The sequence below is a fragment of the Stomoxys calcitrans genome, chromosome 2 (genome assembly GCF_963082655.1).
Source record: "Stomoxys calcitrans chromosome 2, idStoCalc2.1, whole genome shotgun sequence".
Lineage (NCBI taxonomy): Eukaryota > Metazoa > Arthropoda > Insecta > Diptera > Muscidae > Stomoxys > Stomoxys calcitrans.
The window spans coordinates 201,298,706-201,311,866 of record NC_081553.1 but is presented as its reverse complement, the minus strand read 5'-3'; positions in this window follow the sequence as shown (position 1 = coordinate 201,311,866).

Here is a 13,161-nt window from a genome sequence, read left to right as displayed (position 1 = left end):
TACATGGCAGCTATATACAAATCTGGACCGATTTGGACCAAGTTGCAGAAAAATATCGAAGAGCCTAACACAAAGCACTGTCCCAAATTTCGGCGAAATCGAACAATAAATGCTTCTTTTATGCGCCCAAACCCTTAAATCGAGAGATCGGTCTATATGGCAGCTATATTCAAATCTGGACCGATCTGGGCCAAATTAAAGAAGGACGTCGATGAGATTAACTAAACTCACTGTCTCAAATTTCAGCGACATCGGACAATAAATGCGTCTTTTATGGCCCCAAAACCTAGATATCGGTCTATATGGCAGCTATATCCAAATCTGAACCGATCTGTTCGATATTGCAGAGGTATGTCAAGGGGCTTTACTTAACTCACGGTCCCGAATTTCGTCTATATGGCAACTATATCCAAATCTGAACCGATCTGGGCCAAATTGAAGAAGGATGTCGAAAGGCCTAAGACAACTCACCGTCCCAAACTTCAGCAAAATCGGATAATAAATGTGGCTTTAATGGGCCTAAGACCCTAAATCGAAAGATCGGTCTATATGGCAGCTATATCCAAATCTGGACCGATCTGAGTGAAATTGAGGGAGGAAGTCGAATGGCCTAACACAACTCACTGTCCCAAACTTCAGCAAAATCGGATAATAAATGTGGCTTTTATGGGCCTAAGACCCTAAATCGGAGGATCGGTCTATATGGCAGCTATATCCAAATCTGAACCGATCTGAGCCAAATTGATGAAGGATGTCGAAGGGCCCAACACAACTCTCTGACCCAAATTTCAGCAAAATCGGATAATAAATGTGGATTTTATGGGCCTAAGACCCTAAATCGGCGGATCGGTCTATATAAGGGCTATATCGAGATATAGTCCGATATAGCCCATCTTCGAAGCTAACCTGCTTATGGACAAAAAAAAGAATCTGTGCAAAATTTCAGCTCAATATCTCTATTTTTAAAGACTGTAGCGTGATTTCAACAGACAGACGGACGGACATGTTTAGATCGTCTTAGATTTTTACGCTGATCAAGAATATATATACTTTATAGGGTCGGAAATGGATATTTCGATGTGTTGCAAACGGAATGACAAAATGAATATACCCCCATCCTTCGGTGGTGGGTATGAAAGCCATCTCAAGATATTTCGGTTAGATAAGGTTGAAAAGAGTTTGCGTAAGTCAGTATCGGTCGAATCACGCTCCTGTAGAGTTAGTGGACTATACTCAGATTCAGGTCCGATTTCGAGCCTACGGCCAGTCTACATAGTGGCCAACATCTGTGAGCATACTCGGTACACTCCTGAATGTGACATCTTCGATTCAGTTTCCTGTCCAAAAACATTACTAAGTATTTGACCATGATATGGTGCGTCGAATTGACCACCTTCGCGTTCCTAATTAACAGGCAGATTTCAGTCTTCCCGGGGTTAACATTGAGACTAATAGATCTTTATGTGACCCACTGTTTATCCATCTTGAAATATAGTTTATCCAGTCTCTAAAGACCCGGTTGCATAGTTTCCTATTATAAATTTGTTCCAGAACATCCCATTAAATAACAGCAGCAAATTTCTCGCATATCAATGAGTGCTGTCCGATTCAAGTTTTTAGCTCAATAATAAGGGGCTTCTTTTCTATAGCCATGTCCGAAGGGCATGACGCAGTGCGACCATTAGCGAAGTCAGTCCAGCCCCCGACCCCCAGAGGCCTTTCTAAGCTTATGAGTGCGAGACCTATTGGCAGCCCGTTGTATGTGCCTTTCGTTGTTGTTGTTGTAGACATATTTTCATGTGGTGGTGGCGATCCTCGTCATGCTCCTGTAGGTGGACAAGCTCGTTCCTGTCTAAAAGACCGATCGCCGCGGGAACCGGAAGGTCATCGGTTATTTAAAGGCGCCGATTACTCGCCTCGAGCATCATAGACACTTAATATTTGTGCAAAAGCCTGTGCCGCCTGACCTCTTACTGAGACTCACCGCTCGATAACTCTGATTGTCCGCGACTGCCGTTGCAGCTACCCCGTATGGAGCATTCCACTAACTACAACCCGGGGACGCCCATGATAGCTCGCAGCCAAGCATCTCGTGACGGCAATGAACGCCACACAGAATAGACCTCAATGTTCCAAACTGCATGGTGCTCACAGTTATTCCGTTCCGGGGATAACTGGTCCGGGGTACCTTCCTCCGTCTCCTCGCATTGGAAGACCTCCCATTTCTCCACGACCAAACTTTGGTTTTGCTGGCCTAAGCCTTTCACCGATTTTTCCGTAGCGAATTTGGTGCCCATCCCTTGATGACGGCCGTCGCCTTTATGAGCTGGGGGATGTCCGTCTTCCTCACTAAGTCGAGCTTTGCCCAGAGAGTGTGGATACTTTGAACGAGCGTTTTGATAGTATCAATACATTTTGCTGACGCAAAGCACAGCATCAAGATGTCCCCTCTATACTCGCAGCTCATAATTTATATGGGTGGACACTCTTCAGAGTTCCACATATCTTTCATATTCTCCTTCATCTTACCTTGGATTGCTTTCTCGATCTTTTTGTGACCTTAGCAAAGCCCTTGCTCACTATTGCCGGCAGCCCGCTGACCCCATCTCTTGATTCGGCTACGATGACTGTTTCGTTGGCACCGTCGCAGGCTGAATCTGTATCGGAAACACCACCTATATTTAAAGGCTGGAGACGAACTATGTCTCCGCCTCTTCTTCATTCATTAGTAACAGGACTGGTTGTGCGCTTTACTGTCGACTACAGCTTCCAAGGCATAAACATCAAAAAATCTACCACCACCCCAGATGTTGGGTCTTTGCAGTGCATTTTGAGCCTACTCCTGAAAGGCTTCAACATTTTTGCGTAATAGGTGGTACCTATTCCAAGGCACAGATATTTTTTGAGGAGTGAAATAAAAACACGATAGCTCCACTCAACTGTTAATACATCGTTAGATGTTTAATGTTTGTGTATATATACTGACATATATATTCCAAAATGTTACAAATGGACTAACTAATTTTTTTGTACCCCCTATTATGGTGTTGTACAATACATACATAAATGTGTGTTGTAGTCTTTTTTTCATTCACAAAAGACTACAAAGATTACCAAATGTCCCTGTGTAGAGTTATATTATGCCAAGGACAGATGGAAAAACAAATAAGGACGAAGTAGGAAATGTGTGTTTTAGGGCAAGAGTTTGTTGGTAATGCAAAAATCTAGTAAAACATTCTTTGCATGGCTTTGTGTGATGTTTGTAGTGTTATACCAAAGGATATACGGATATTCGAAAGAAACTAAACTTGCAAGGAACCAACAAAAGTCAAATACATATGATTCTGGCGTAGTTTTTTTTGTGATGATATAAAATAGTCACTCCATGTTTCTTTTTGATACAACACTAAAAAGCTGTAGAGCCATAAATTACCAAGTTTTCCAAAAACGATAAAAATAAATAAAGTCCAATAACCACAAAATGTACTTCAATCAAAAAAGAAGAAGTATGAAGGACAAATCAATGTCTCCGGTGCATATGTTTAAACGAAAGTTTTCATTAAAAAACCCTGAAACAACCTAAAGTAAAACTGACAACAACAAGCTGAAAGCCAACCAGATAGTGCAAATAAATAAAAATATTATAAGTTTGAATTTGAAGATAAATGATATCAACATTAGGAGTAGGTTTTGTTCTTGTCAAGATCCAAGATTTATATGGTAGCTTCAGTCAAACATGGAACGATTTGGCCCATATACAATCCCAATCGACCTACACCAATAGGAACTGTTTGAACAAAATTCCAAGGGCCTAGCTTTACTCCTTCCAAAGTAAGCGTGCTCTCCACAGACATGGCAGACAATCGACTTGAATGTAATGACCATCAATAATATATATATAAATGGTGATTTTTTAACTATTATCTTTTTGAAAACTCTGGTTTAAACAGTTCACGCACATTTCGTGTTTTGTTTCACTGTCAAACATCTTCAGATTGGTCTATAATTCATCCATGAATTGTCTTACAAACGAACAACGCTTGTAAGTTATTGAATTTTATTATCTGTTAAGAAAGTTCATCGCGCGCTTCCTTTTCTTCAGCGACGAAGCTTATTTTTGGCCCAATTAGTGCGGAAAAAGACAGAATTGTCGATTTTGGAGTTGAGATTAGCCAGAAGCAATGCAAGAGCTACCAATGCATTCAGAAACACAGTTTGGTGCGGTTTATGGGCTGGTGGCATCATTGGACCGTACTTCTTCAAAGATGATGCGAATCGTAACGTAACTGTGAATGGTGAGCGCTATCGTGAGATGATATTCAACATTTTTTTTTCCAAAATGCAAGCGCTTGCCTTGCGACCAAGAGTGTCCAAAAGATACTGAAGCCAATAATGCGGCATTCAGAGCAACCCTGCCTTCATTAGCAACGAGGCAAATGAAGGTGAGGTATCAGAGAAAAAAGCGAGAAGAGAAATGTCTATTCCGCAGAAAGAAAAAGTAAAAGCGTGCTTAGTTCGGCCTGGCCGAATCTTATATACCCTCCACCATGGATCACATTTGTCGAGTTCTTTTCCCGGTATCTCTTTCTAGGTCAAGAAAGTATAAAAGAAAAGAAATGCTATGCTATTAGAGCTATATAAAGTTGCGGTCCGATTCGGACCAAAATCGAATACTAGACCATAGTAGAAGTCATTGAGTAACATTGCAGCCAAATCGAATAAGAATTGCATCATTTAGTGGCTCAAGGAGTCAAATAAATAGGGAAATCGGTTAATATGGGAGCTGTATCAGGCTATATACCGATGCAGACCATATTTCAGCCAAATCGGGTAATAATTGCGCCCTCTAGAGGCTCAAGAAGGCCAGATCCCAGATCGGCTTATATGGCAGCTATATCAAAACATGGACCCATATGGCCCATTTACAATTCCAACCGACCTACACTAATAAGAAGTATTTGTGCAAAATTTCAATCAGCTAGCTTTACTCCTTCGAAAGTTAGCGTCCTTTCGACAGACAAACGGACGGACATGGCTAGATCGACTTAAAATGTCATGACGATCAAGAATATATGCACTTTATGGGGTCTTAGACGAATATTTCAAGAAGTTACAAACAGAATGACGAAATATGTATACCCCCATCCTAGGGAGGGTATAAAAAAGAAATGGAAACGGGCGAGTGTGATCGAATTGAGATGTTCCGGAATGAAGTCCGGAAATTCTTCCAAAGAATTAAACATGACTTTGGTACGGGCACATCCTCCTGCAGAGACAAAGAAAGAAATCTAGTAAGTGATACAGATAGAGTGCTGAAGATTTGGAAAGAACATTTCCCAGTTCCTGGTATCCGATGATGGTGGTCATGAGTATACCGCAAAACCAAACTCTGAGTTTGGTTTACAATGTGTACCATCAAATCCGAACGAAGTCCAAGTAGCGATAACGCGGGTGAAAAACAAGGAAGCAGGAGCCGTTGGATTACCAACTGAACTATTGAAGATCAAGGGCGGCACGATGATATGGGTATGCATCAGCTTGTCTGCGCCATCTGGCTAGATGGCATATTGGAACCTCATCATACTAAAAGGCGGCCTGTAAATATTTCTTGCCAATGTAATACTAAGTGTTTCCAGGTGCAATCGGACATTTCCATTGAAAAATTTAACATTTTTTAGTATAAAATTACTCAGAATGCCTTGAACGTACGATCATCATTTGTGTTGTTTGCAGTAACTTAAATTTCGATTTTTAAAGGATTTTCGATGAAATTGAAATTCATTTCCCTCTAGGACGTATAGTTTAGGATATACAGCCATTTTAATTTTTCCATCTGAAATTATCTTTTTGAATGGATTTGCGATAAAATTCTAAATTTTTTGATGGAGTAACGAATTACGGTCCATTTCCCTCTAGGACGCATAGTTGAGGAGATACAGCAATTTTAAGTTTTCTATCTGAAATTTCAATTTTTAATCGCAAAATAAAACCCATTTCCCTCTTAAACGCAAACTTAAGTTTTTTATCTGAAATTTCGATTTTTAATCACAAATTAAAACCCTTTTCCCTCTAGGACGCATAGTTAAGGAGATCCAGACATTTTAAGTTTTCCATTTGAAATTTAGATTTTTAATGGATTTTCGATGAAGTTTTGAATTTTTTAATGGAGTCTCGAATTAAGGTTCATTACCCCTAGGACGCATAGTTTAGGAAATATAGCCATTTATGGTTTTTATAGCCGAGTCCGAACGATGTGCCATAGTGCGAAATATCTTTGGGGAGAAGTTTTAATGTTTGTATGTTTTCATGTGACATACATTCTATATTGCATGAACACCTGTTCATAAAAAGTTTGTCTCATTGGATCTCGCACAATTTGACAATCGCTAAAAACAGCCTCGTGTCGATTGGTGCAAAAGACGTTTATAATATCGTCACAGATGACGAATCATGGATCTCTGCGTATGAGCCCGAAAAAAACAACAATCGATTGTGTGGGTCTTCGAAGACGAGCCAAATACAATGAAAGTTGTTCGTGGAAGAAGCTCTTCGTAGCAAATGGTCGCCAGTTTCTTTGTCAAAACCGGTCATGTGGTGACTTTTCCCCTTGAGCAATGTATGACAGTCAATTCTGAGTGGTACATCACAATTTGTTTACCTGAAGACTTCGAAGAAATTGGACTTGTTAGTTTTCCCAATTTCTTCGAAGTCTTCAGGTAAAAAAATTGTGTTATACCACTCAGAATTGACTGTCATACATTGCTCAAGCGGAAAGGTCACCAAATGACCAGTTTTGCCGAAGAAACTGGCGACGAATCATTGATCACCATGGCAATGCGAGCCCTTACATCGGCCAAAAACATCGCCTTTTTTACTGATGGTACTCATGAACATTCCATTTAGGAACAGGGGCAAACTTCTCACATACCGATGAGTGCAGTCCTATTAAAGTTTGATCACAATCATAAGACACCTCCTTTCTAAAGCCGAGTCCGAAGAGCGGGCCGCAGTGAGACACCTCTTTGGGGAGAAGTTTTTAGATGGCCAAGAACTTCGCAAATGTCGCCCGTTATAAGGGGGCTTACTACCAATAAAAAAAAATTTGTTTCTGATGTTCTCGCCAGGCTTCGAATCCAGGAACATGCTACATTGGTCTCCTTATACTATATATAAAATTATTGCGAATTCCATATTGCTGATTGACCCAAAACGTTTTAACTAATTTAAATCACTTATGTTTGTTTACTTTTCCAGTTTAAACTATATTAGCTTCCTATGATTCATGTTCATTTAAACTGTACTGATAATCCTGGACCATAATCGCATAAAATCACACTAAATAATCTCATGAGCAAAGAACACCAAACATAATTTCCAAGTAATTCAATAAACTATAATCGTAATTATAAATGTCATTCACAGCGACGGATATTCCACAAAATTAATTAGAGAACATGTCAATTCTATTGCAATGCCTTTGGTATAGTCGGATAAAGCATCTGAAATATATTATCATAATAATAAATTCATAGATCTGCCAATTAATAATTAACGGAACGTATTAAATTTTAAATTCAATTATTTGCATACCACCCGCCGCCGATGAAACATCTGCTGCATTTAATTATTTTCACATTTCTTTGGGAATGCAATGGCGGTAGAAAAACCGAAAACAAAGACGTCAATAAACTAGGCCAGAAGTTCACTCTTAGCCGTTATCGTTGGGAGAACAATGACTTTTTGTCTTCCTTGAGAGCGATTGGGAAGAGCCCGTCTGCTGCTTGGTAACGATAAATTTTGGTTGCCAAGACATTTTGGCAGGAGGCAAAGGCTGCATATAATGCATAATAACGCATTTAAGACACCCACATTGAAAATGCTTCCTACTCTCGATGGGATTTGCAAAGAACAATGACTTTTACTTTTTCGCTCAGTGGCCAAAGAGAAACGCATAAATTATTGAATGCCGCAACCCTAAACCAAAGCCGTTTTCTGGGTATGGTATTTTAGGAGATTTTTTTTTTTTTTTTGGTTTCTGCATTTTTAATGGAGGCTTTAATTAAAATCATAAGAATTTTTTTCTGAAAAGTTTGACCGGCCGGAAAACAAAAACCAATTTTATAATTTTTGTTGTTAGATCTCGTAGCCTGTATATGTTGTTCCCCCCCATGACTTTCTTCCAATGACCAAAATGAGCAAGATAATTTTTAAATTCCTTGCGGAGAAATAGGAAGGAATTGAAAAAAGAAAAAAGTATGTGGTGTAAAATGTCAGGCTACAGTCTTTAATAAAAATATTGAGTTGGAACATGGCACAGTTAATTGTACCCAACACCACCACCGTGGTACGGTGTGTTATGACTTTGTAGTATAGCTAGACCCACTGATATGTATACCGGTCAGTTAAGAAACACTTCCTGGTTAGATTTAGCTGTGATAGTCTGCCCATCTCGAATGGGAGTCACTGCTGCCAGCGACACAGTCTTGGATTGACGGAACCCTAGTATTACCATCTGGAAGATGGATGGATCAAAGCTTGAGGACAGAGTGGGCCTGGAGGTCTACATTGAGAACACAGGGACTGAGATCTGCTTTAGACTGTCTCACCATAATACCGCCCTTTAGGCAGAGATCCGGGCGATCACGAAATGCGTGAGGTAATGTGGTGCTAACACGAGGACGTCAAGTGTGAACTTCTTTACGGACAGTAAAATTGCCATAAGGGTAATAACAACAAAGACGGTAAGGTCACGAACAGTCTTGCAGTGTAAGAAGGAGATTAACGTTTTCTCTGAGTATGGCAAAATCCGCATTGTTTTGGGTGGCGGGCCATAATGGAGTAAGGGGGAACGAAAATGCAGACGATTTGGCGGTGAAGGCCAAAAGACTGCCGTCAATAAACTTGGTTAACCGGAAGCCTTTCTCTGCAAAATCTGCATCGTTTGGGTGGCGGGCCATAATGGAAAGGGCATACGATTTGGCGGTGAAGACCAGACGACTGCCGTCAACAAACTTGGTTAACCGAAGCTTTTCCGGACGACGCTGTCAGGGTTAAGGAGTCGGCTACGAATACGCATTTAACACTGTGGAACATCGAAAAGGTTGGCAGGACGACGAAAATCCTACGGTGAGATCCAGGTTGTGAGAGGACAAGACTAAAGGGTGATTTTTTTGAGGTTAGGATTTTCATGCATTAGTATTTGACAGATCACGTGGGATTTCAGACATGGTGTCAAAGAGAAAGATGCTCAGTATGCTTTGACATTTCATCATGAATAGACTTACTAACGAGCAACGCTTGCAAATTATTGAATTTTATTACCAAAATCAGTGTTCGGTTCGAAATGTGTTCATTCACCGTAACGTTGCGTCCAACAGCATCTTTGAAAAAATACGGTCCAATGATTCCACCAGCGTACAAACCACACCAAACAGTGCATTTTCGGGATGCATGGGCAGTTCTTGAAGGGCTTCTGGTTGCTCTTCACTCCAAATGCGGCAATTTTGCTTATTTACGTAGCCATTCAACCAGAAATGAGCCTCATCGCTGAACAAAATTTGTCAAAATTTGAACACATTTCGAACCGAACACTGATTTTGGTAATAAAATTCAATGATTTGCAAGCGTTGCTCGTTAGTAAGTCTATTCATGATGAAATGTCAAAGCATACTGAGCATCTTTCTCTTTGACACCATGTCTGAAATCCCACGTGATCTGTCAAATACTAATGCATGAAAATCCTAACCTCAAAAAAATCACCCTTTATAACTGAAAGGAAATAAAAGGGAAGTCAGTATAGCTTTCGGTATTATAACAGGATAAATAGGACAACGAGCTCACTTATGTAAAATCGGGGCAGCGAGTGATAGCATATGTGGGGCATGCGGGGAAGATGATAAGATGTTGGAGCGTTCGTTATGTAATTGCCCGGCTTTCGAACTTAGGGGCGGATTTTGTAAGCGTCACGGAATTCTTGACTTAGATTTTCTATTTTCGGGTTTACTTTTTATTCTCCCCACCATTGGATGGGGAGATATACTAATCTAGTCTTTCTAACATCTCGAAATATTGATCTGCAACCCCAAAAAGACACAGCCGACACGGGATAACTGTGAGTACCATACAGGCTGGAACCTAGAGCTCCGACTTGTGAGGTGTACATCGTTACCATGGGAAGCTTAGCTGAAAGCTACCGGGCACCTCCACAGCTTGCGGATGGCGGAAAGCTTCGTTTTATGCGGAGTAGCTGCAAGTACGGCTACGGGTAGTCTAATATTTTCGAGAGGAAAGTCTCAGTGAGAAGTCAGGAGGCACTGGGTCTTAATTAAATACTGAGCCTTGTCGAGATGACAAGGCGAGTTATTGGCGCCTTCAAATAACCAATGGCCAAGATCAGCGTCTGTTCCAAGGTTAGAGGCGGCTGGGGGCGAGCGTCAGATCCTGGAGCGAGTTGTTCGCAACAACGAGGAATACATGTGCAATCCCACAAAACCCATGCGGTTGGGGCGCTGGGCCAGTAACACGCAGCGGAAAACTATGAGAAACAAAGTAAAAGTAAAAACGTATCCCCCTAACGTTGACGACCCACACAAACGAATAAAAGACATGATTTGCGGATCTGCACCTGTAATTTCCGCACACTTTATAGAGAAGGTGCAGTATACACGCTGGCGGATATATTAGAGAAGTACAAGGCAGATATTACCCCCTTTCAGAAAAGGAAATGAACTGGGAATGACGTCACAACAATACCAAACGTTGACGAACTATACTATAGCTGGCATAACACGAGGCATGAATTTGGCTGTGGATTTGTGGTTAGTTGGGGACTGAAACACCTTGTCTCCAGCTTTACTCCGGTGGATAAGAGGCTAGCCACAATCCGCATAAAAGCCAAATTCTTCAACATCAGCCTTATTTGTTCCCATGCCCCGACGGAAGACAAAGACGAGCAGACCAAGGATACTTTCTACGAGCGCCTAGAGAAAGAATATAACCGCTGACCCGCCCATGATATTAAAACCGTTCTGGGAGATTTTAATGCGAAGATAGGGAAGGGAGACAGTCGGAAGTCCAACGGTCGGAAAGTTGAGCATATACGAAATAACGTCCAGTAATGGGTTGAGGCTGATAGATTTCACCGCGGAAAAAACATGGTAGTTAGTAGCACCAGATTTCAACATAAAAATAATCACAAAGCCACATGGCTGCCACCTGATCAAAACACGAGGAATCAAAGTGATCACGTTGTGATTGATCACGTTGTGACGAGGAACCAAATTGATCACGTTGATCACGTTATATGTACGATCGATCTGTGGAGCGAATATAGATTCGGATCATTACTTTGTTACAGCAAAGGCTCGCAGCCGTTTCAATATGGCTAAAAAAGTACGATCTGACACTGTACTGAAGCTGGACATTGAAAAGCTCCAAACGCAACAGATGGCAGCGGCATACTCCGCTCAAATAACCCAACTGCTTGATTAAAGCGCTCCTTGTTCCGATGGTATAATCGCGCAATGGCAAACTATTGTCCACTCCATGGAAAATGCCGCGAAACCCTCTGTTACGACCAAGAGTGTCGAGATGCTACTGAAGCCAAGAATGTGTCATATAGAGCAACCCTGCAATCTGTAGCAACGCGCCGCAGAAAGAAAAAGGAAATGGAAAGACGTGAGTGTGAGCAAATTGAAATGTACAGGTTTCAGAATGAAGTCCGGAAACTCAAGTAAAGAATAAAAAATAAAACCGATGGCTTTGGTGCAGGCACATCCTCCTTCAGAGACAAAGAAGGAAATCTGGTAACTGACACAGATAAAATGCAGAGGATATGGAAAGAACATTTTAACCAACTGCTAGTGTCCGACGTTGGCGGCGAAGAGAATACCGCAGAACCAATCCCTGATGATCCCAATAAAACCTAAAGTCAATGAGATAATTGGGCCCTATCAATGCGGACCAAATGCGCCAAATTTTCGGAAAAACCCGAGAAAGACAAATCGACACCTACCATCACTTTGTTGACTACAAAGCCGCTTTCGATACCCCTTTACGTTTAAAGTTATTTCAAGCCATTTTTGAGAATGGTATCCATGCAAAATTAATAAGACTCTGCAGGATGACACTTGCTGATACGCGTTCCTCAGTAAGAATAGGAAAGAATTTCTCCGAACCATTTAATAACAAACGAGGTTTCAGACTAGAAGACAGCCTATCGAGTGATCTCTTTAATATCCTGCTGGAGAAGATTATACGAGATGGAGATGTGAATAGATATGGCACACTAATCACAAGAGAACACATGCTACTCGCCTATGCCGACGACATCGACATCATGGATCGGTCATCGGAAGTAGCAAGTAGCTGCCTTTGAAAAAATTGAAAGAGAGTCAGAGAAAATGGGTCTGGCAGTACATGGAGATAAGACGAAATGGGTCTTATCTCCATGTACTGCCAGACCCCAATCCCAAAACGCCTTGTACAACCAATCAGTTAAAAAAAAAAGTGGAGAAAGTTTGGAACCACAACTTTAAGATAGTCAGTAACTTTATCTACCTCGGCACCGCCGTAACCGAAACGAATGACACCAGTTTTGAGATAAAGCGAAGAATAATACTGGCAAACAGATGCTACTTTGGACTAAGTAAGCAGTTTAGAAACAAGGCCACCTCTCGACAGACGAAGATTACACTATATAAGACACTGATACTACCCGTGCTGTTATATGGTTCTGAAGCATGGGTACTTGTGAAAGCAGATGAGGCAGTTCTTGAAGTATTTGAGAGAAAGATTCTTCGTAAAATATATGGACCAGTTTGCGTTAACGGAGAATATAGGCGACGTATGAACCACGAGCTGTATGAGCTGTATGACGACGATAGCATAGTTACACGCATCAAAATACAACGGCTGCTTTGGCTAGGTCATGTTGTCAGAATGGGTGAAGAAGCTCAAGCACGGTGGTACACACAAACCGGGAAGACCAAAAGCCCAATGGAAAAATCAAGTGGTGGGAGACACCTCGAAACTTGGTGTAAGAGATTTTAGAATGAGCGCAGAAGATCGAGGCGCTTGGAAAGCTTTTCTATGTTCAGCTAGTGGAACAAATGTTCTGCCAAAGCCAATTAAAGAAAAGACCCCATAAAGTATAAATATTCT